Below are 24,180 nucleotides of genomic sequence, written 5' to 3' on the forward strand. Positions count from 1 at the left end.
TTGTATAAGCAAATACCATATTAGCTAGGGCTCCTTGTGCTTGCCAAACACATGCTACACAAAGTAAGCGTGTACCCCCCTGAGGATTAATGTAATTATACCCTCAGGTGTTACAGATTACAGCAATGGAATGCAATGTATCACGGAAAACCTTTGTATCATTGTACTTCAAATATCTTTAAAAATAAATGATTTAAGTACAAAATTAATCACTCAAATACGTGTCCTGTAGCACTAAATGTGCGTCTTGCTGTAAGATAATCTCTGTGGAAGTGGCGTAGTTATTTTCCTCTGAAAGCTAAGTTCTGCAGAAGCCAATGTACTTACCTCATGATAAACAAAAGTGAAATGCTTTGCATATAGATATCTTAGTTAATACTCTTATTGCCGTGATGAAGAAAGTACTGTGCTGTAACGTATTGTTGTGGTACGGAAAAGGCTGTCTCATTGTAGCTATACCACAAAAGTTGCTACTAAAACATGTTTTACTTTCCAGAAGAAGTCAGAAAACCTGTGCAAATATAAAACAGATACACCGCAAAATCAACATTGTAAATTGTCACTCATTAGTAGTGTCGTGATAAAATCGTGTAGCTGTCACATAAACTAACCACTGTGTCATCTGGTATCTCACAGAAAGTACTTTAAATCCAGAATGTATTTTCAAGTAAACCAAAATGTTGCATTAAAATCTCATTAGCAGTACTGGTAAATGTTCTAAGTATGTGAGCCTTATAGTCGTTACGTAATCGTGCAACTAACAAGCAAGAATGTACACACACAATAACACTGTGTCGTCTGTTCACAATAACAATGCATTCGTAATTTTTGTTTAAATAAGTTCTCTTGGTTCTTGATTGGATATTTAACTTCAAACATTGTTGCATGGTAACAGTTTCTAAGTCTAACAAAGCACATTAGTAATGTAAAGTGAAAAATTTTATGGTAAAGACTAAGTTAAAAAGCAGATTATCTCTCAATAAGCGGTTTTATATGTGAAGTGTGGTGAAATCCTTTACTCTTCATAGTACTCAGAGTTTGAACTTGAATGCAATTGTCATGCGGTATACGTCGGTAAAGAATACTGGAATTTTTCTCGAGGTTAGCTGGCGCACGTGACTGCCTGCGGTGCAAGTCATTGTCTGTCTCTTTGTTGGCGCGCGCCGTTATTGGGATTAGGAGACCTAACTTCTACAAATTCACCTTGACGAGAAGGCCCTGCCCTGTTTGAAGCTCGCCAGTTCTGATGGAATTCAGGTCTGTCGTTTTGTCGGTAGTTTACATAGTTTCTTGTTTGTCGGTCATGTGGTGGAGAATTTCTCCCGGAATCGTAACTGCGCGCTGGACCGTTGCGTCTAAAGTTATTCTGTCTCCCTTGATAATAATTGTTTTTATTCCCATATTGTCTGTTTCTATGGTAATCTCTGTCATATTCATTACTACCGAAATGCGATCTTTCTCTGTAACTATTATTACTCTGCCAACGGTTGTCATACGGGTGGTGTCTGTTTTGGTCACGATATGTGTTGTGAGAATAGCCTTGTCGTGTCCAGTTATTATTTCTGTCGTCACGGAATTGTGACGGATGTGACCTTTAGTGATTGTTTTCCTGTTTTTGCATCCCGCGACTGTCTGTGTCAATTTCTAATTCTTGTAAGAGTCCTTGAAAAGCTTCAATGTCGTCTTTGCAACGTCCTGCCAAAATAATATTTCTTAAATGTTCAGGCAATTTCATTAAGTAAATGCGGATGAGTTCTGAAGGGCTGTATGGGTTTGAAAGATATTGATTCTTATGCAACATGTCTTCAAAATATCTGACAAGACTGGAAAATTCAGATTGTTCAAAGTGTTTCATCATCATGATGCTATGTTTTACTCGGTCTTGTGTACCTTGAGACCAATATGCTGAGAGGAAGGCATGATAAAATTCTCCTTTACTGCGACAATCATGAATGACCAATCGCACTCTTTCAGCTGGTTCATTCTCTAAATAGCCACACATTCTAATCTGTGCTCTAATGACCAGTTGGGAGGAAAATAATGAGAGAATTGATCGAGCCACGATTGTGGATGAGTGTAGTAATGAACAGCTTATAGTCAAAATCATCATGTCGGCGAGTCGCATGTCGGTCATTATTACGTCGTTTCGGCGGCTCCATCTCAAAATTCGGTGTACCTTGCCAATTTCTTTCATAATTTCCGAAACGCCCTATGTTATTATTTTGTGGCTTTTCCGTATTTCTAAGTCCCTCTTCCCGTATTGGAGCGCTAGTGTCCTCTGAAATATGTAATTTTTGTATTACTTGTGTCAGCTGATCTTGTACTTCCCGGATTTCTCTTTGGTGTTGCGTATTAATTTGATTCTGATTTTGTTTGAATTTCCTAATTTGTTCCCACTCTTCTGTGTCATTAAAGGCTACCGGTTTTGTGTCATTCAGATTATCGTCTACCTTCGTAGATAAGTTAGTGAACTGATCCGAAAGTTCGGCTACTTTCTCCGATAGTGAACACATTTCCTCAGTGTGTTTTTCTGAACCAAGTTTCAGAGTGTCCATTTGTGTTGAAATCGAATCTACTGTGTCCTTTAAGTTTTCTTGAGTTTTTGCAAGTTGCGTAACCGAATCGTTAGATGCAACTGAGTCAATTTTAGCCCACAAGGTCCCATGATTTTCATGAACAATGGTTTGCAGTTCTTTTATGGCTGCTTCGTGATTCTGTAATGCATTTTCATGCCGCGAAAAAATAGGTTGAAAATGCTCACAAATTTGTGTTTTTACGTCGTTACAGACTTTTTGACATTTAGATTCGATTTTATGTAACTCAGTAGTTAAATCTTCACGTGTTTGTTCAAGCGTGGTGTGAAGATTTTGTTCCATTGCGTCTAACTGTTGCTGTGTTTGTCTCTGGTGTTGTTCCATTGTGTCTAACTTTTGAAGCTTTTGCTGTGTTTGTCTCTTATTTTGTTCCATTGTGTCTAACTTTTGAAGCTTTTGCTGTGTTTGTCTCTGATTTTGTTCCATTGTGTCTAACTTTTGAAGCTTTTGCTGTGTTTGTCTCTGATTTTGTTCCATTTGTTGCATTAATTGCAATAATAATGTATTAGTGTCTGGGATCTGTTCCTCTATGCTTTTCGGCAGAGAATTTGCACCGGCAACATTCACATTTTGACAAGTAGAAAATGTGTCTTGACTTATTTGAGAAAACGGTGAGGACGCAAAACCTGAATCTACAGTATTTGCAAAATTTTGTCCTGTCATTTCGGATTCCTGAGGCGAGCTATTGCCGACCGATCGATCGATAATGCTTCCCTGTTCACTAATTGTTTTACTGCCTACGCCATTGTTTGCCGCCCGCTCCATTTCCCTATGCACAGTTACCAAATTACTATGTTGAACATTAGTTAATTCATTACACGGTGGCGCTAACACACTGCTTTCATCTTCACTGTCATTTCTCAGTTTACTTTGGAGCCTAGTATTACGTTTTTCACACGCCATTATTGTCACAATATTTCACACGACAACACAGAAAAACACAATTTGAAGAGCAAAAATAAGAGAACACATTAACATAGCACTGAAAATGATATCTAGTTAATTGCAAGCGCAGCTGCAAAATACTTGGTGCAAATCTACATGCATGCCACACCTGTTTTACTGTACAACAATGAAAGACTGCAACTACAAAGTAGATTCTCTCTACAATTACGCGCTAGCAATAAACAAAATCTACACTAATTACACAAACTACAAGAAAAAATCAGAAGATTCCAGTGAGGTATCCTCAGCTAAGGGTCGACATATGAAACGTCCCCTTTTGAACGTTTATACATGACTGTGTTTAAACTGACACACAATATTTTTAGCGCAATGCAATCTGACTTTCAATAATCCCTACAAAAGAATGGCCCTGATTAACATTAACCTATACCTTTCACAAATCACTTACCTCACAAAAATCTTCGTTACTCGAACTACTGCAATACAGCGAGCGCCACTACTGCCAGCTTAATAAAAGATTCAAACTACTGAAGGCACCAACTACTGATAGGCATAGTTAGCAAATGAAAGATTTTGATAGAGAACAAACAATGTATTTACCTTAATAGTCATAATTGACATCCAGTCTTACAAATTTCAAAACTCCGCCATCTCTCTCCCCACATCCACCACTGCTGGCGGCTCACCTCCAACTGCGCAACGCTACGCGCTGTTCACATCCAGCTGCCGCTGTCCAACACTACAATGGCAGACAACAATGAAAACTATCCACAGACTGCACAAAACACAGCCAGGATTTTCATACAGAGCGCTACGTAACGTTGCCAATAAGAAAACATAAACAGCCTACTTACAGGACAAGAAGAGAACAGAAGCTTTCGTAATGCGGTGGTACAGAAGAATGCTGAAGATTAGATGGGTAGATTGGGGAGAAGAGGAGTTTGTGGCACAACTTGACTAGAAGATGGGACTGGTTGGTAGGACATGTTCTGAGGCATCAAGAGATCACCAATTTAGTATTGGATGGCAGCGTGGAGGGTAAAAATCTTCGAGGGAGACCTTGACATGAATACACTAAGCAGACTCAGAAGGATGTAGGTTGCAGTACGTACTGGGAGATGAAGCAGCTTGCACAGGACAGAGTAGCGTGGAGAGCTGCATCAAGCCAGTCTCAGGACTGAAGACCACAACAACAACAACAGGTCTTGTGGCAGCGTAACACACGATTACAAATTACCCACATTATATTCATCCAGTATTTGAGAATGAGAGCACTTCATGATTTCCAACTAAACTCTACACATAATTTCAAACCTTTTTGAAATCTTCACTTGACTCCAGGCCTTTTGCAAGCATATATCCTCGTCTGGTGATTTGTGAACAGTGTATTCGATGTTACTCGTTGAAATTTGTTTCAGTTTTCTTCTCTCATAAGACTATGTTCTTCCTTAACTGTCTTCTAGTCCTTTCGCCCATGACTGTGTTCCAATACTCCATTATTATTATATTATCATCTCCTTTTACATACTGAATAACCTGTGCAGCATCCTCATATACTTTCTCCATCTCTCCATCTTTTCCTTGTTATGTCAGCATGTGTAGCTAAACTATTATTGTTGGTGTTGGTGTATCGTCCATTCTGATGAGAACAAACCTGTTGCTGAACTGTTCGTAGTAACTCATTCTCTGCCCTACATTACTATACGTAATGAAATGTACTCCCGTTACACCATTTTGTGCTACTGTTAATATTACCCTGAATTCATCTGATCAGAAATCCTTATCTTGTCAAATGGTTCAAATGGCTCTGTATCTGAGGTCATCAGTCCCCTAGAACTTAGAACTACTTAAACCTAACTAACCTAAAGACATCACACACATCCATGCCGGAGGCAGGATTCGAACCTGCGACCGTAGCACTTATCTTCTCCATTTCATTTCACTGACCCCACTATATCTGCCGGCCGCGGTGGTCTCGCGGTTCTAGGCGCGCATTCCGGAACCGTGCGGCTGCTACGGTCGGAGGTTCGAATCCTACCTCGGGCATGGATGTGTGTGATGTCCTTAGGTTAGTTAGGTTTAAGTGGTTCTAAGTTCTAGGGGACTAATGACCACAGCAGTTGAGTCCCATAGTGCTCAGAGCCATTTTAAAACCCACTATATCTAGACTGAGGCTCTACATTTTTCTTTTTAGATTTTCCAGCTTTCCTGCTACGTTCAAAATCTGACATTGCATTCTCCAGCTTCGTTGGCTATTTAATCTTTTTTCATGATCACCTACCCCTGTTCAGTCTCCGGCCTGAGATCAGCATGGGGGATTAGTCCGAAATCTTTTGCCATCATGACTCTTTTTCAATTTCAGGCCACATATCTTGCAGATACACATTGAGAGCCTTTAATGTAGTATTTTCCATTGCCTTCTGCAACCTCAAGCGGTTGATAAGTGTTGATCTTTCCGCCTTTTGGGGGCTGCTTCGCAGCTCAAGGATAAGAAGGTGACCTCAAACTCCGTCCGCTCCTCCGCCTTCTTTGAAAAGACAGTTGGCAAAACGAGGGGGACGCCTTATACGGGAGGTCTTCGGTTGGCATTGCTGATGTTTCTATTCAAAATTTAAGCAGTGGCTAGAATCGAAAGCGGGATTAACGTAGTTTTGATTACTAGTTAAAGACGCCAACCCAATACCGCGGTGATCACGATTCTGACACATCACCTAAGAACTTGAGTCCCAATACTCTAGTGTGTCCCCCATCCTCGAAATCTGTAATACCTGACTTGACGTCGCGCCTCTATCAACACGTCATGGCTTCCTTCTATCTCCACATCCTCCATGTCCTTTACCAACGTAATTTCAATCTCCGGCTTCTCCCACACCGTGAATTCATCCCTGGAACTCATCCCACATACCAATCCACAACCCATCAGAAATGAAGTCTTCAAAATACCTGGCATCACACTGATTTCCTAAAACCCACTTTCACACCTATCAATTCCTTCCCTCATACACAATCCCACATCCGTTTCCATACAATATTCACCTCCCCCCCCCCTCCCCAATACTTCTCACATCCCAATCCCCATTCACGGTCACCAGAAATCCACATCACATAATGTTCACAATAAAGAGAGTGTGCATGGAAGGCTTCTACGATAGAGTAGACTCATCAGATGATGTGTTTGAGGAAGAAATGGGAGTCAATATTGAAGACGTAGTGGATTCAGTATTACAGTCGGAGTTTGATAGAGCTTTCAAAGAAACTAGCGATCAAATAAGGCAGAAGGCATAGAAAAGATCCCTTCTAAATTTCTAAAATCACTAGCAAGGGCAGATAAGTGCGAGAGCTATAGCACAATCACCTCAGTGGCTCTCTCATCCAAGTTCCTGACAAGAATGAATCTGTTTAGTGCTTCTCGGGAAGTGAGAGCACTGCAGACGCAGTTCTGACGTTGCGACTAATAAAGGAAGTATGACAGCAAAAATTAAAACGTTCTCACAGCATTTGACGATCTCGAAAATGTAAAAGGATCCAAGTTGTTTAAAATTCTGAGGAAAATAGCAGGAAGCAAGCGGCAAATAAGGGTAATTTACTATACGCGCAAGAACCAAGCGGGAAAAATAAGAATCGAAGACGAAAAACGAGATGCTCGGTTTAGAAACAGTGGAGTCAGGGGTGCAGTCTTTTGCCCCTATTGTTCAATCTACGCCTAGAGGAAGCAATGACAGAAAAAAAAGAAAGCTTCAAAAGTGGGATTATAATCTGGGGCGCAAGCATAACAATAAGAGTCGATGTGAACGTAGGCTTCCGCGGCCGTTGTCACAGTTAATAAAATTCTTCCTGGTCTGAGGCCGTATTGTCGACTATAAAACTCGTTAGCAGTACAGAGGAAGGCCTCTTGCAACAGTCGCCGAAACGTCGGAATTTTATAACTGACAATTCGGTCTCAGACCCAGAAGAATTTTATTGAAAATAAGAGTCGATGATGACATCGCGTCCTTAGTGGAAATGAGGATAATTACAAAACATTTCAAATGGAATTGAGAGCATACCGAACAATGGCGAAAGTAAACAGGAGTAGCAGAAATCAGATTAGCGATAATCATAACATTAGAACTTTAGATCATCGAATAGACGAAATTGAGGAATTTTGGTAACTTGGAAGCAAAATGACGAAGGGAAGAGGACATAACAAGTAGACTAGCACAGGCAAAGTGGACATTACTGGCCAAGAGAAATATGGTAGTATCAAATATAGGCCTTGATTTGAGGAAGAAATGTTTGGAGATGTACGTTTGGAGCACAGCATTGTATGGTAGTGAAACGTGGACTATAAGAAAATAGGAAAAGAGGACTACCGGAACATTTCAGATGTTGTGTTATAGAAGGATGTTGACAGTTAGGTGTACTGACAAGATAAGGAATGAGGACCGATGATTCGGCGAAGAATAGACGTGATGGCAGGACGTATTGTGTTACGACATCAGAGAATAACTTCCATAGTACTAGAGGACAGAATCTGCTCAACACATGATTGATTACCTAGGGCGCGAGGGTTACTCTGAGATGAAGAGGTTGGCAAAAGAGTAAAAAAGACCGACGATAAAATAAAAATCACATCAAATGAAATGACCCAGTTTCAGACACTTTTACTGATCTCATACAAAATGATTTTATGTATATAGATTGAAGTGGCGAGTGAAAATTTGCACCAATGTCAGGAACTCAAGCAGGGTTTCCTGCTTACTAGGCAGGTGCGTTAGCCGCTAAGCTATCCTGGTGCAGTTGCACGTACTACCTTGCCATGCCTCCCTCCTCGATCCAAATTCCCCCTTACACACGAACAGTATTGCTGAGGCTCTCCATGTTCTGGAATAACACCACAACACTGAATGTAAATGGGGAATCGAGCCTGAAGCCCAGAGCACGAACTCATACAAATGAAATGACGCAGTTTCAGAGGCTTTTACTTGTCTCGTACAGATATGATTTTACACATATAGACTGAAGCGGTGAGTGAAAATTTGTACCAAGGTCGGGAATCGAACCCGGGACTGCTGCTTACTAGGAAGGTGCGTTGGCCACTAGGCCACCTTGGCATAGTGGTTCACACAACTGCATGGATTACCCTGGCTCCTCGGTCCAAACTGGGGTCGCAGTGAGAGTTTGGGACGAGGAGGGAGGTGCGCTAGCATAATCCGTGCAGTTGCCTGAACCGCTTTGCCAGGTGGCATAGTGGCCAACCCACCCACCCAATAAGCGGAAGACGTGGGTTCGATTCCCAGCCTTCGTACAAATTTACACTCACAGCTTCAGCCTATGTACATAAAAAATCGCATTATCTTTATCTCGTCATATAGATCATCAGCTATTTTATCTGCTAATATTTTTGTTTTAAAATTACAAGAATATGTAAAGAAATGCTTAAAGAACGGCATTTTCCTTGTTACCAGCCCGCCCCCAGTAAGCAGATAGTAAATGAATGATATATTAATAAAGGAAAGTTGATCTTGATAGCGTAAGGTATGCTGCAGCTTACGGCCACAGTGCAGTAGTTGTGGGCAGCACAGCTCGAGAGGACTGAAGTCGGCACTTTGGCTGTCGCTCGCAGCCAGGTTGCGTAACCCCTTTTCCGTCTTGTGAGTCCAGCCGGCTGCAGACGTAGTCACAGCTGGTCAGTGTCAGCTGAGAGCACGAGTGCTGATGTTTTGCCACAGTGACACGTCCTTCCACTACATCGCTCTGCAGGCAGCAGACAAAGTACTGTCATACAAGAGAATTAGAGGGTGTTCATAGATTCCCACTATCATTTCAACAAATCATGTTTATTCTTGAAGAATCAAATTTGCCAAGACTGCTAACGATTCTTTTTATTCCTCTGAACGGTTTCGACAGATCTATGCTGTCATCATCGGGTCTTTTAACAACAGACCGAGCGAGGTGGCGCAGTGGTTAGCACACTGGACTCGCATTCGGGAGGACGACGGTTCAATCCCGTATCCGGCCATCCTGATTTAGGTTTTCCGTGATTTCCCTAAAGCGCTCTAGGCAAATGCCGGGATGGTTCCTTTGAAAGGTCACGGCCGAATTCCTTGCCGGTCATTCCCTAATCCGATGACACCGATGACTTCGCAGTCTGGTCTCTTCCCCCAACCAACCAAACTCTTTTAACAGCATAGATCTCTCGAAACCAGACGTGGCAATAAAAAGAATTGCTAGCGGTCTAGGCAAACATGATTTTCAAGAATAACATACACTACTAGCAATTAAAATTGCTACACCACGAAGATGACGTGCTACAGACACGAAATTTAACCGACAATAAGAAGATGCCGTGATATGCAAATGATTAGCTTTTCAGAGCATTCACACAAGGTTGGTGCCGGTGGCGACACCTATAACGTGCTGACATGAGGAAAGTTTCCAGCCGATTTCTCATACACAAGCAGCGGATGACCGGCGTTGCCTGGTGAAACGTTGTTGTGATGCCTCGTGTAAGGAGGAGAAATGCGTACCATCACGTTTCCGACTTTGATAAAGCTCCGATTGTAGCCTACCGCGATTGCGATTTATCGTATCCCGACATTGCTGCTTGCGTTGGTCGAGATCCAATGACTGTTAGCAGAATATGGAATCGCTGGGTTCAGGAGGGTAATACGGAACGTCGTGCTGGGTCCCAACGGCCTCGTATCACTAGCAGTCGAGATGACAGGCATCTTATTCGCGTGGCTGTAACGGATCGTGCACCGACGTCTCGATCCCTGAGTCAACAGATGGGGACGTTTGCAAGACAACAACCATCTGCACGAACAGTTCGACGTATGCAGCAGCATGGACTATCAGCTGGGAGACCATGGCTGCGGTTACCCTTGACGCTGTATCACAGACAGGAGCGCCTGCGATGGTGTACTCAACGACGAACCTGAGTGCACCAATGGCAAAACGTAGTTTTTTCGGATGAATCCCGGTTCTGTTTACAGCATCATGATGGTCGCATCCGTGTTTGGCGACATCGCGGTGAACGCACATTGGAAGCGTGTATTCGTCATCGCCATGCTGGCGTATCAGCCGGCGTGATGATATGGGGTGCCATTGGTTACACGTCTCGGTCACGTCTTGTTCGCATTGACGGCACTTTGAACAGTGGACGTTACATTTCAGATGTGTAACGACCCGTGGCTCTACCGTTCATTCGATCCCTGCGAAACCCTACATTTCAGCAGGATAATGCACGACCGCGTGTTGCAGGTCCTGTATGGTTTTCTCTGCGAAGAAAAACAGACCTACAGCGTCTCGTGCATTATGCACACTAAACATTAAGCTTCGGGCTTTCACGGATGTGTTCACATGTCCTGTGTGGATTTACGATTCCCAAATCCCAATATAGGGGCGATTCAGACGAGAAATGTGGAACGTTGCTTCTTACGAAGTCGGGCACTTTTCAAGGTAGCCATTGTCAGCGTCAGTGGTGGCTAGCGTGGAACAGCCGAATGCATATCGAAGAGGGCGATCGTTTGGCAGCAGTGCTAGCAACCATTTGCACTTTCTACACATACAGACACAACTCCGAAGATGGAAAGAGCCGGAAAGAGCGAGAATTGTCGCACAATTAGCTTAAAAAGTCATGTATCCAAGTTGCCTGCAAGAGTAACATCCAGAAGAATGGAAAATAAGTTGGAAGACCTGGTACACGACGATCAATTTGACTTTAGGAAACGTAAAGACACCAGAAAACTCTCTTGTTGATGGCTCACACAAATTTGTATTCACATTGCCGTTGACAATGGAAGCAAGACAGAAGAAACATCAAGACACATTCATAGGATTCGTCAACCTTTAAAAAGAGTTCGGCGCTCTAAAATGGTGCAAGATGTTTGAAGTTCTGAGAAAAAAAGGGATAAGCTTAGAAAGACGGGTAACATACAATATGTACAAGACCAACCAGGGAACAATAAGTGTGAAAGATGAAGAACAAACTGCGCTCATTAAAAAAGGGTATAAGACTGGGATGTAGTCTTTCTCCCCTATTGTTCACTCTATACATCGTAGAAGCAATTACGGACATAAAAGAAAGGTTCAAGAGTAGAATTAAAATTCAAGGTGAGAGGATATCAATGATAAGATTCGCTGATGATATTGCTATCCTGAGTGAAAGTGGAGAAGAATTACAGGGTTTGCTGAATGGACTGAACAGTCTAATGAATACGGAATATGGACTGGGAGTAAATAGAAGGCGAAAGTTATGAGAAGCATCAGAAATGAGAACAGTGAGATACTTAAAATCAGAATTGAACATGAAGTAGATGAAGTTAAGGAATTCGGATACCTAAGAAGCAAAATAATCCTTTACAGTTGGTGCAAGGAGTACATCAAAAGTAGACTACGACTGGCTAAAAGGGCGAAGAGGAGTGTGCTAGCAGCAAACATAGGCCTTAATTTGAGGAAGAAATTTCTGAGATTGTGAGTTTGGAACACATCATGGTGGTGAAACATAGACTGTGACAAAACCGGAACAAAAGAGAACAGAAGTATTTAAGATGCAGAAAAATGACTAAAATTAGGTGGACTGATAAGGTAAGGAATGAGTAGTTTCTCCGGAGAATCGGCGATGAAAGGAATATACGGAAAACAGGGACAGGATGGTAGGATCTGTTACGACATTAGGGAATAACTTCTATGGTGCTAGAGGGAGCTGTAGAGAGCAAAACTGTAGAAGAAGACGTAGGCTAGAATACATCCACCAAATAATTGACGAACTAGGTTGCAAGTGCTACTTTCAGATGAAAAGGTTGGTACAGGCCACTTGATACCAGTCAGAAAACTGATGACTCAATAAAAAAAACTATAAAGGTGTAATCCCTTATGTAACACTTTTTGGACCGTTGATCTTGCTTCCTGCAATTCATGTAATTCCTAACGAACAGACTTCATGTGGCTGTGCTGAAATGCAGCTTGCAGATGACACACTGCACTTTCTCCTGGTGTCATTGTAATGCATTCTAAGTAGACTCTGCAACAAAGTACGAAGTAACGAAACTTTGAGAGGTACTAAACGATTTACAACAAAGCACTTCATCTGTAGTAGTTCCCAAATTAAGATTTTCACGGGGTGACTTTATGGGAACACTATACACACCGAGCGGATCACGCGGTTTGCGTTTCTTTCACGCGGTTGTAGTACATAATTAGATTTCTTCGATGACTGTGAAATGTCCCCTTAGAAAAATGAGTGAATTACTGTGCTGATAAACCCCTTACGTTATTTGATTTTCAAACAGCTGAGCAAAACTGAATGTACTCAGACATTTCTCTCTTTACTTATTCTGATCATCACTAAACTGACACACAATATTTTTAGCGCAACGCAATCTGACTTTCAATAATCCCTACAAAAGAATGGCCCTGACTAACAATAACCTATACCTTTCATGAATCACTTACCTCACAAAAATCTTCGTTACTCGAACTACTGCAATACAGCGAGCGCCAATACTGCCAGCTAAATAAAAGATTCTAACTACTGAAGTCACTAATTACTGATAGGCATAGTTAGCAAATGAAAGATTTTGATAGAGAACAAACAATGTATTTACCTTAATAGTGTTCAAAAGTCATTATATATATATATATATATATATATATATATATATATATATATATATATATATATATATATATCAGTTCATGACATCCAGTCTTACAAATTTACTCTCTCTGATGGACACACGTCCAGATCATCCGCTCTCAAAACTCCGCCATCTCTCTCCCCACATCCACCACTGCAGGCGGCTCACCTCCAACTGCGCAACGCTACGCACTGTTAACATCCAACTGCCCCACACTATAATAGCAAATTCCAACAATGCAAACCAGCCACAGACTGCACACAGCACAGTCAGTGATTTTCATATAAAGCGCTACGTGGCGTTACCAATATAAAAACCTAAACAGCCTACTTACAACTGCGCCCAATCATTATCCGGTGGTTTTTCCGATGAAACAGTTTTTTTCAGTCTTGAATACAAAATCAATGAAATTAAGTATCTCTTCTCTATCTAATTATAACACAACCTTTTTCAAAGAGTCATTCTCATTGCTAGACGACACTTGTACGGTTGTCAAGCTCTCCACTTTTCCTGCAAAGCTGTCACGTTCACAGTTATCTGTTGTTGTTGTGGCCTTTAGTCCAGAGACTGGTTTGATGCAGGTCTCCATGCTATTCTATCCTGCACAAGCTTCTTCATCTCTGAGTAACTACTGCAACCTACATCCTTCTGAAACTGTTTAGTGTATTCATCTCTTGGTCTCCCTCTACGATTTTTGCCCCCCACGCTGCCCTCCAATACTAAATTGGTGATCCCTTGATGCCTCAGAATATGCCCTACCAACCGATCTCTTCTTCCAGTCAAGTTGTGCCACAAATTTCTCTTCTCCCCAGTTCTATTCAATACCTCCTCATTAGTTACGTGATCTACACTTCTAACCTTCAGCATTCTTCTGTAGCACCACATTTCGAAAGCTTCTCTTCTTTTCCAAACTATTTGTCGTCCAAGTTTCACTTCCATGCACGGCTACACTCCATACAAATACTTTCAGAAACGACTTCCTGATTCTTAAATCTATACTCGATGTTAGCAAATTTCTCTTCCTCAGAAACACTTTCCTTGTCATTTCCAGTCTATAATTTATATTCTCTCTACTTCGACCATCATCAGTTATTTTTCTCCCCAGATAGCAAAATTCATCTACTCCTTTAAGTGTCTCATTTCCTAATCTAATTCCCTCAGCATCACCTGATTTAATTCTACTACATTCCATTATCCTCGTTTTGCTTTTGTTGATGTTCATCTTATATCCTCCTTTCAAGACACTGTCCATTCCGTTCAACTGCTCTTCCAGGTCCTTTGCTGTCTCTGACACAATTACAATATCATCGGTAAACCTCAAAGATTTTATTTCTTCTCCGTGGATTTTAATTCCTTGTGGTAACGTTCTAGCTGCCTGTGCACGGGGTCCTGGGTTCTTCCATTCCTGGCGGGTTCAGGGAGTTTCTCTGCCTCGAGATGACTGGGTGTTGTTGTGTCATCTTCATCATCATCATCATTCATCCCCATTACGGTCGGAGGAAGGCAATGGCAAACCACCTCCGCTAGCACCTTGCCTAGTTAAGCGGTGCGGTTCTCCCGCATCGTCCCCTACGTTCCTCGGAGTATGGGACGTCATTATCATTAATTCCTATTCCAAATTTTTCTTCTGTTTTTTTACTGCTTGTTCACTATACAGATTGAATAACATCGGAGATAGGCTACAACCCTGTCTCACTCCCTTCTCAACCAATGCTTCCTTTTCGTGCCCCTCGACTCTTATAACTGCCATCTGGCTTCTGTACAAACTGTAAACAGACTTTCACTCCCTGTATTTTTCACCTGTCACCTTCAGAATTTGAAAGAGCGTATTGCAGTCAACATTGTCAAACAAATGCTAGAAATGTAGGTTTGTCTTTCCTTAATCTAACTTCAAGATAAATCATAGGGTCAGTATTGCCTCAAGTGTTCCAAGATTTCTACGGAATCCAAACTGATCTTCCCCGAGGTCGGCTTCTACTAGTTTTTCCATTCGTCTGTAAAGAATTCGTGTTAGTATTTTGCAGCCGTGACTTATTAAACTGATAGTTCAAAATTTTCACACCTGTGAACACTTGCTTTCTTTGGGATTCAAATTATTATATTCTTCTTGAAGTTTGAGGGTATTTCGCCTGTCTCGTACATCTTGCTCACCAGATGGTATAGGTTTGTCAGGGCTCGCTCTACCAAGGTTATCAGTAGTTCTAATGGAATTTTGTCTACTCCCGGGGCCTTGTTTCGACTTAGGTCGTTCAGTGCCCTGTCAAACTCTTCACGCAGTATCATATTTCCCATTTCATCTTCATCTACGTCGTCTTCCATTTCCAAAATATTATCGTCAAGTACATCGCCCTTGTATAGAGCCTCTATATACTCCTTCCAACTTTCTGCCTTCCCTTCTTTGCTTAGAACAGGTTTTCATTCTCAGCTGTTGTTATTCATATCTAAAGCTTGTTAAAAGCATTATTCACATTAACATAATTATGATTAATTCTATATAAAATATTACAGTGTTGATACGCTAGATTCAGATCTTAGATCGAATGCCTTATTTGTCATTTCAGCTTCTGTTTGTTGTTCAACCTGCATTGCAATTGGACTGCATCGTATAAATCAGCGATTTCAATTACATTGTTGAGGTCCTCAGAAGTGATTTAATTAATAACGAATTGTCAGAATCGATGAAATTCATTGAAAATATCTGAGTTCAGTGGGAATTTAGTTTGGTTACCTCAGTGCTACGGTATTGCTTAACGTGTGGTGTAACATTGCACTGTCATTAACATATCCATACCGGAGTGTACCATGGGTAGCTCACGCTAGATCCTCTCGTTGGCCGGTGTGTACCACCAGTGGGACATGCTAGACTCCACCAATTATACATACATTAATACATTAATGTACACTACTGGCCATTAAAATTGCTACACCAAGAAGAAATGCAGATGATAAACGGGTATTCATTGGACAAATATATTATACTCGAACTGACATATGATTATATTTTTACGCAATTTGGGTGCATAGAGCCTGAGAAATCAGTACCCAGAACAACCACCTCTGGCCGTAATAACGGCCTTGATACGCCTGGGCATTGAGTCAAACAGAGCTCAGATGGCGTGTACAGGTACAGATACCCATGCAGCTTCAACACGATACCGCAGTTCATCAAGAGTAGTGACTGGCGTATTGCGACTAGTCAGTTGCTCGGCCACCATTGACCAGACGTTTTGAATTGGTGAGATATCTGGAGAATGTGATGGCCAGGGCAGCAGTCGAACATTTTCTGTATCCATAAAGGCGCCGGCCGGTGTGGCCGTGCGGTTCTAGCCGCTTCAGTCTGGAGCCACGTGACCGCTACGGTCGCAGGTTCGAATCCTGCCTCGGGCATGGATGTGTATGATGTCCTTAGGTTAGTTAGGTTTAAGTAGTTCTAAGTTATAGGGGACTGATGACCACAGATGTTAAGTCCCATAGTGCTCAGAGCCATTTGAACCATTTTTTGAACCAGAAAGGCCCGTACAGGATCTGCAACATGCGGTCGTGCATTATCCTGCTAAAATTTAGGGTTTCGCAGGGATCGAATGAAAGGTAGAGCCATGGGTCGTGACACATCTGAAATGTAACGTCCACTGTTAAAAGTGCCGTCAATGCGAACAAGAGGTGACCGAGACGTGTAACCAATAGCACCCCACACCGTCACGCCGGGTGATACGCCAGTATGGTGATGACGAATACACGCTTCCAATGTGCGTTCACCGCGATGTCGCCAAACACGGATGCGACCATCATGATGCTGTAAACAGAACCGGGATTCATCCGAAAAAACGACGTTTTGCCATTAGTGCACCCACGTTCGTCGTTGAGTACACCATCGCAGGCGCTCCTGTCTTTGATGCAGCGTCAAGGGTAACCGCAGCCATGGTCTCCCAGCTGATAGTCCATGCTGCTGCAAACGTCGTCGAACTGTTCGTGCAGATGGTTGTTGTCTTGCAAACGTCCCCATCTGTTGACTCAGGGATCGAGACTTGGCTACACGATCCGTTACAGCCATGCGGATAAGATGCCTGTCATCTCGACTGCTAGTGATGCGAGGTCGTTGGGATCCAGGACGGCGTTCCGTATTACCCTCCTGAACCCACCGATTCCATATTCTGCTAACAGTCATTGGATCTCGACCAACGCGAGCAGCAGTGACGCGATACGATAAACCGCAATCGCGATAGGTTACAATCCGACCTTTATCAAAGTCGGAAACGTGATGGTACGCATTTCTCCTCCTTTCACGAGGCATCACAACAACATTTCACCAGGCAACGCAGGTCAACTGCTGTTTGTGTATGAGAAATCGGTTGGAAACTTTCCTCATGTCAGCATGTTGTAGGTGTCGCCATTTGTTGTTAATTTAGTGTAAAGTTGTGTTATGTGATCTCTCGTTGTTTTATAGGAATTTACTTACGCCAGTGTCAAAATAAAAATTCAATATATTAAAGTAGTATTTTAGAGCATCTGAATGTGATCCCCAGCTCACTGCAAGAAAAAGGAAAATCAGCGTCCCTAAATGAAGGAAGAATGGATACACGCACCGCTCCACAACGACAAACTCAATTCTCAGCGGAGTGAACGGGTTAATCTCGTTCATAACAGTCCAGTAGCCATATCCTCACTAATTCGTTATCGGTGCCCATCATGGCAGATTTCATCTGTCCATGCATCGTTGTTCTAATACTAACGACCCGTTTGTGCAACTACATCGCGTCCACAACCGACCAATATCCATAAAATCCTTAGAACAGTAATGACGACTACCGTCGGAGCAGATTTCACGTGCCCTCGCTCCTTTGTCCTATAAATTGTTGACACATTTGAGCAACTACGTCTCGTCCACAGCGGTCCAATAACCATATAGCCATAGTTGTTTAAAAGGAAATGTCGTATGGCATTGTTGGCTCGGACATCCAACGGGGTGGATTCAGCCCCTGTCAGAAACGGCGTTCTTCTTCTGCATACGCCGACCCCTTTCCTTGTCGATGTGTGAGAGTTGTGTCGTGTGTATGTTTGCAGGGTGTAGGTAAGTGTAATTGGAAATTTGTGATAAGTTCTATGGGACCAAACTTCTGAGGTCATCAGTCCCTAGGCTTACACACTACTTAACCTAACTTGAACTAACTTACGCTAAGGACAACACACACACACACAAATCCAAGCCCAAGGGAGGACTCGAACCTCCGACGAGGTTAGCCGCGCGAACCGCGGCAAGACGGCAAAGACCGTACGGCTACCCCGCGCGGCGTGGGTGAGTGTAATGGACGCATGTGTAGTGGTATGTTTGTCTTATGGGGTAATGATGAGGGAAGGGGGAGGGCCAAACCCGGTGCCGGCACATAGCCTACCCCTCTCTAATAGCACCAAGGAGGGTGCAGAGCTTAACGTCCCCGTCACACGAACGGATCACCATCAACAGTGCCACATACCCTGACTTCATGAGATACTGCAGAGAGGTTTGGAATTTAGCTTGGAACACTGTCGCGAAGACTGGTGATCAGGAACTTCACGTCACCAAATCTTCTCCCCGCGCCGCCAGACACGGGCCGCAAAAATTTCGTCCACCACTAGGATACGAAGCGGCTTATCTCTGGATAGAACGCGACAGCACAAGCGTGCGTTAGCGACCTCGGCTAAAGACACGGGTAGAAGTCACTGATGATACCTATCATATGAGGAGATTTCACGTGCTCACTCGCCAATTGAAAATGTGGACACATTTATACTCGTGTAACCATAATGACGCCTGGCTAAATGTTTTTAAGACTCACGTAGAAGATCGCAGTTATTCGTCATTTAAGAGCATGCTACTGTTACAATGTGGTTTTCATAGCCATCGATGTAACAGACGCCTCGTGCAAATATCGACTTCCCCCCCCCCCCGCACCCCCACCCCCCACCCCGCGTCACACCACTCCCCTCTCGGACTGCAACCGAGTATCTCCTCACTTTTTGTTCTATCCTCATCCGTACCTAGCCTGTTTATTCGTTTACTGAGGTCAACACGACTTAACAGTGAAGCAGATGCTTAGCATTTTACTGTGGTGTTTTGTGATAGGGAAGGCTCGGAGAAATACACGCATACAGCTAGTAGCACACAGGATGAATTACGCATCAAAGGGGGAGTCAGTGATCCTTACAGGAACAACTACAAATGGAATGAAAAATACAGAAAGAAAAAGAACCTATGAAAAAGAAGCTGCTCGCCGGTGTGGCCGAGCGGTTCTAGGCGCTTCAGTCTGGAACTGCGCGACCGCTAATGTCGCAGGTTCGAATCCTGCCTCGGGCATGAATGTGTGTGATGTCCTTAGGTTAGTTAGGTTTAAGTAGTTCTAAGTTCTAGGGAACTGATGACCTCAAATGTTAAGACCTATAGCGCTTAGAGCCATTTGAACCATTTTTGATGCCTATAAAATTTAAAAATTTATAACAAACATTTTCAGAGCATCATCATTTTGTTCATTGACGTACTGTTTAGTGTATGTAATTAATAAACCAATAAAATAACGTATATTGCCCATTTTTATACACTGCTTATACTGCATGTTATTACGCGTACCAAGCGTGCCATTACGCTGAGGGGTAGGGGATACTAAGCGTCTGGACTTTTTTTATTCTAATGATAAAAATTAAAATAATGCTATAAGTATTTTCACTCACTTGGAATATGTTCATAATTGTCCATAGTACGGTATGTATTTGTTTTCGTAGGCATTTAATGACGTAATGAACAACTTATATCGATTTTTTATAAGGTCAAACATAAAAAAACGCGATCCGCCGAGTGAAGTGGTGCATTGGTTAGCACCCTGGGATCGCTTTCGGGAGGACGATGGTTCAAACCCGCTTCCGGCCATCCTGATTTAGGTTTTCCGTGATTTCCCTGAATCGCTTCAGGCAAATGCCAGGATGGTTCCTTTGAAAGGGCACAGCCGATTTCCTTCCCACCCTTCCCTAATCTGCGGAGACCGATGACCTCGCTGTTTGGTCCCCTCCCCCAAATCAACCAACCAATAACACGATCCCTTTGTGGAAAGTCGTAAAAAACAAAACAAGAAACGCAAAATAGGCTCTCAACAATTTCGTTGCATTGTCTAAGCTGGCACAACGAGAATGGCTCCATCAAGTACTCGAAAACATGGCACAAGCATCTTCGCACCAGGTAGGTATTATGTAACAGTTACTCAGAGCAGTACGAATCCTCGTATGATTCACTTTCATAAATCTCCGCCATCTTTCCAATTAATTGTCCTCCAATCCTTTCTCTTCCTCGTTTTCTTCTTAATCTCTGTCTTCTCCCTCCTACTTAGCATTATATTTTCCCTTTTCTTTTCTTCTTGCGTAGATTTTGTTTCTTTTTTTGCCTTTCACAAAAACTGTGCCACCTCCCCCCTCCCTCCGTCCCTCCCGCCATACACACAAAATCAGCGCCGTGGGCATGCACCCCAGCTACCGTAGCGTACCTGCGTCACTGTTCATAGAATCGTTATAACGTCCCAAAATAAACAGGCGCCTAACGTATTTTATAGTTGGTGGTTGCGGTGTGACGCGGACACACAGTAGTTATTTGGCGCCTGCACCACGAATTCAGTATCTTCGTATTTCACTCCATGCTGAAGATTGCGGCAATGATCGATTCGTTGAATGGTTCAAGGACGCTCTCTACATCTTTGTTATACAGCAGAGTTTCCCAAACTGTGTTCCGTGGAACTCTGGCTTTTTGTAGGAGGTGAATAAGTGCTCCGCTAAAAACTAACACTGCGTTTTTTCGACATTTTAACGATACTAATTATTTTTGAAAAAGTTTGTATAACTTATGTGTTACGTTTCTGTGTTACGATTTAAGACTGAAGCAGTCACTGAATAATACAAGCTTTTCTAATTTTTTTAAAAAATTTTATTGACCTTCAAAATAAAAAAGGTGTTCTATCAAAGTACAAGTATTCACAAAGTGCTCTGTTGGAGGAAAAGTTTGGGGCCCTTGTTCTGCAGCAGCGAGTGAGAGTATATGGACAGAGCATACACAGCCTGCATGAGTACTCGATAGGTTCCAGAGCGATATTTTCCACTTACCTGCACCCTTAAATACTGTTAGAAATGTCCGAAATTGGCATAGCGTTGAAACTGCTTCCGATTGCATCGTCGACATCTAAACATCGATGGCTGATAATAATCGAATTCAAAATATCAGTGTTTTAACAACGATATGTAACACAGATTTTATGAAATAGCTTGAAATATTTTGGGTAAAAAAGGTCGTTCAATTATTTTCTCAAATGATTTGTCCACAGCTATTTACCCAACAAAGTAGCGCTACAAATTACCAAATTTCTGTTTCGTAAATATCGAAGATTCTCGGACATACCCAAACAGTGTATTGCACCTGTATGTGGGCAACCGGCTCTGCACGACTGGTATCGGAACCGGTTCCACCGCGGCTCCCCGGCCTGACGGCAGCTATGCCCGAGATGACGCGCATGTCTTTCCGGAACTGCCGATGAGCGAAAGCGCCGCCAGTGATGAAACGTTTGCCGCGCACAGGAAGGCCGAAGAAGCAGTTCCTTTCATCGGACCGGTTTACTTCCTCATACTGACCGCGTTGTGATCCACTGCAGTTCGAGTGTCATCGGATGGCGGAAAACATTTCAGCTTTTCTGCGCATCTTTCTCCATAAACTACCAGCAACCAGAGAGATTTATTCTACATTTATTCTCCTGTCGAGTACCCAGCCGTGAGTTACTGCTAGGTGGCAGTATTGTACTCTAGAATGCACTGTTGTCATGTTAGGGTCATTCAAAAAGGAACGCGCCGGAAGCTGTAAAAAGATAATCGCTGAAGGAATCTTAATGATACTGCCTATAGGGGAAGGTGTGATCCCTATAAGAATGCCGATGCTCCAGACTGACCGCCATAGGCCACGTAACGGCAGAGTGAGCACGTGCCCGGGCTGACCATCCACTACGCTCACTGCTGCTGAAAACAGCGAAATGTTTCAAAAGAAAGGCTAACGGAAGTACGAGGAAGTGCGGGGAATTGAAATTCATCAAAGAATGGCAAAAGTGTATGAGGAGCACTGACGTCGTTGCAAGTGTCAAAGCGTGGCACAAGTGATCCAAGGAATGGCGGACGTCGTCGGTCGATGACGCACGGTCTGGAACGCCACACCGCAGTACCCATACCACTGCCCAGCAGGTGGATGCTCTCATTATTGCAAAGGGCTAGTTACGGGTGGCAGCCATTAGACGCCGGACTGCGCGGCCGAATTGCACCGTACATTCGGTGCTCTCGCATCACTTCCTTCATGCGTCGACGAATTTCTGTTCGCCACGCTCCTTTCACTGCAAGGAAACGCTCTACACAACTTTACTCTTCTTTTGAAGCCTTTATTTCTCTTTTTCTATCACTACTGAGAAGAGGAGGACACGACGTTTGTATCACGGATTTACTACAAACTTTGTGCACTTTTAGAACTTCATTGGGGCAATGTAATGTGCACTTAGTCAGGCGTACTACTTAGGCGATTTTGAGAAAATAGTAAGAGAAGTTTTCCGCCCCAGTGATGCAGAGGTGCGTTGCAGTCGTAAGCACGAGCTGCCAGCGGCCATATGGTTAGTGTTCAAGTTTCGTAATCAGTGGATCGCTGGTTCAAGTCCCGTTCATTTCTTTTTAATTTACATTTTTTTGAACACAAGTCACATTATTTCTACATCTTACAGTTGAAAGGTAATACGATGAAAAGACACGTGTACTTACATGAACGTTTATTCAGTTTCCATCAGTTTTTGGTGTGTACTAAGTATTGTTGTTACAACATATATTTTCCTACTCGCAAGTTAAAAATTATATCAAGCGCCTTCAGACTTCATACCTGATTGAGAACGAACGAGAAATTGCTTCTCGTGAAGATGCTGTTAAAATACATTCAATTGTACATTGCCAGTTTTCAGCACTGATATTTACGAAACTGTTGTGTTACACACGGTTTGCATCCATACTGTCGGAAGGAATATAAATTTTTCGAAACGTAAAGGAGCTTTGTTTCTCCTCAGAATCTCTGTAGATTCCTTGTGCACGCAGGAAATTTTCATTCATTCGATGTAGTAGATACCGTTTTAATGTATGTTTTCCATGTCTGTATGAAAAACATCGTCCTGTAACTTATAATACTGAAATCACATCTGACGATTAATCGTACATCACCCTCACATTCTGGCGTAGTATAACTCATTGTATTACTGAATAAAATTATTTACGCCTTTCGTTTATCGATATTTGAGTTGGGCTTTCCAGTACTATCCCACGATCTTGAAACCCATGTCTGCGGCTCGAATCGTATAGGTCAGTGGTTCCCAACCTGGGGTAATTTTAAGAGAGATGAAAACTAAACGATTCAGTTCTGTTTCAGACATGCAGCTAAATTATTTTCAAAAGGTCATTACTATTATCACAATTTGGAAAGACCATAATATGATTACATAACTATCAATAATTACATTTTCTCAATTAATTGCATTACTGCATCTCAAGAAAATGTCTTCTCCAAGTTGTAGATAGTACCTACAGTAGTCCAGAAATTGCTTTATTACTTGTTTCGAAACAGATAAATAAATTAATTGACAGCACGACACAGCAGTAACTACATAAGGGCTACGATAGTGCTTTACACAATTTTATTATTATTGTTATTAGAACGGTTAAACACAAAGCATTAACAGCCTGAAGTCGTCCAATTCCTAGCAGCTCAAAAGTAAGGAGTGTCGATATGAAGTGATTTACGAACAGTAAGTATAGTGGACACATCTGAACTTGTTTCATTTTAAATGGGGTTGCAGGGTGCAGGTCAAACAAGTTGCACAATGAGAGAAGCGATGCAGGGGAAGCCTGTTCTGTAACAAGCGTGCACCCACATTGTGGATAGTTAGCTTTCTTTTCTGCGAAGGAGTCGTGGGTAGCAATTCCGATGCACCGCGAATCCCTTCTTTATTCATTCTAATACACACACACACACACACACACAC

The sequence above is a fragment of the Schistocerca nitens genome, chromosome 2, assembly GCF_023898315.1.
Source record: "Schistocerca nitens isolate TAMUIC-IGC-003100 chromosome 2, iqSchNite1.1, whole genome shotgun sequence".
Classification (NCBI taxonomy): Eukaryota; Metazoa; Arthropoda; class Insecta; order Orthoptera; family Acrididae; genus Schistocerca; species Schistocerca nitens.